This window comes from Lacerta agilis, chromosome 14, assembly GCF_009819535.1.
Source record: "Lacerta agilis isolate rLacAgi1 chromosome 14, rLacAgi1.pri, whole genome shotgun sequence".
NCBI classification, from domain to species: domain Eukaryota; kingdom Metazoa; phylum Chordata; class Lepidosauria; order Squamata; family Lacertidae; genus Lacerta; species Lacerta agilis.
Genome location: NC_046325.1, coordinates 22,564,576 through 22,566,293, shown reverse-complemented (window position 1 = coordinate 22,566,293; position 1,718 = coordinate 22,564,576). Strand labels below are relative to the sequence as shown.

General features: G+C 40.5%; 1 pseudogene; it reads left to right on the top strand.

Moving 5' to 3' along the window:
* The first annotated feature begins 287 nt into the window (after nt 1–287).
* On the top strand, nt 288–1,221 carry LOC117057711 (annotated as a pseudogene).
* Nucleotides 1,222–1,718: the final 497 nt, after the last annotated feature.

Sequence of the window (1,718 nt, the reverse complement as noted above, 5' to 3'; positions counted from 1 at the left end):
AAGGTTCTGGGTGTTTAGAAGACCAAAGTAAACTCATATTAAATGAGCAGCAGAACACTGATGTTAAGGAAGCAGTGGTGGGTCTTATTATAAAACATCATTAAAGTTTTCATGTATTGAAAGGTTAACTTCTAAGACTTGTGGCTTATTTCCCTTATCTTTCTTTCTTTTCCCCGACTCTCTTCTGAATTAAGTAAAGCTTGCTTAGTAAGTTACACTAACAGTTATCTTTCTATTTTGTTCCAGAGGTTGCAAGGATCTTAGTGATTTGTTTTTAGGGGGGAAAAATGGATAACCAATCCTCCATTTCTGGATTTCTACTTCTTGAATTTTCAGCCATCCGGGAACAGCAGATTCTACACTTCCTGTTGTTCCTGATATTGTACCTAGCAATTGTCTCGGGGAATCTTCTCATCATCTCTGCAGTAGTCTTTGACCACCACCTGCACACCCCTATGTACTTCTTCCTGATGAACTTGGCCATCCAGGATCTTGGCTCCGTTTCCGCCATCATACCCAAATCAATGGCTAATTCTTTCTACAATACGAGATACATTTCTTATTCTGGATGTGTGGCTCAGGTGTTCTGTTTTGTTTCCTTTGTGGGATCTGATTTCTTTCTCCTCACGGTCATGGCATATGATCGCTATGTTGCCATTTGCAACCCGCTACAATACGAAATGGTGATGAACAAGGCAGCCTGCGCACAAATGGTTGCTGGTGTTTGGATCACTGGTCTTTTCTATGGCACATTGCACACTGGAGGGACCTTTGCAGTGCAGTTCTGCTCCAATATTGTCAATCAATTCTACTGCGAAATCCCAGAGTTACTAAAGGTTTCCTGCTCTGACTCATATCTAGCTGAAGTTGTCATTCTTGTGATCAGTGCAGTTATAGAGTTAGGCTGTTTTTTCTTCATCGTTGCAACGTATGTGCTAATCTTCACTGCAGTGCTGAGAATCCCCTCCATCCAGGGAAGGCAAAAAGCCTTCTCCACCTGCCTTCCACACCTCATTGTTTTTTTCTGTATTTATATTTACTGGGTGGTTTGCCTACCTAAGACCACCTTCTGATATACCATCTGGTCTGGATTTGGCATTAACTGTGATATATACCTTTGTTCCACCCATGTTGAACCCAGTGATCTATAGCATGAGAAACAAAGATATCCAGGTTGCCCTAGCAAAGCTGTCAGCTTCACTGTCCTCTTTTTGCATGTAACTGTGGATTTTGTGTTTGCTTAAATACCTTCATTTGTGTGGAAGGCAGTTTAAAAAATAATTCAGCTGTAGGTATTGCTGAAATAGATGCAAAACCTGGCTCTTTTGTTTGAGGGACTGGTGACTCTTTTAGCTTTTTGAATCTTGTATGCACATAAATCACAAAACAGGATATGAGTAACAAAAATGGGTCATGACAGGAATACTAAACCTATCATTTTATGCTACAAAAGAAGAATTCATTGTCATAAGCCAGTAAAATGAATTCTTCAACAAAGCAACTTTGAAAACGCAGAATAGTAGTAGTGCCTGCTTATCGACTCCATATTGCAATATATGTTGTACGTATTTCCCGTCCGTATGTTGTTTCATTTGTATATTTAGTAAAATGACACCATGCAGTGTAAAAATTATCTTTCGCCCCTCTTCCCACACCACCTTCACTTTTGGCAAATCAGATCCTCCTATTTGAGGGTCCGCGTTGCACGCGGGCCCAGG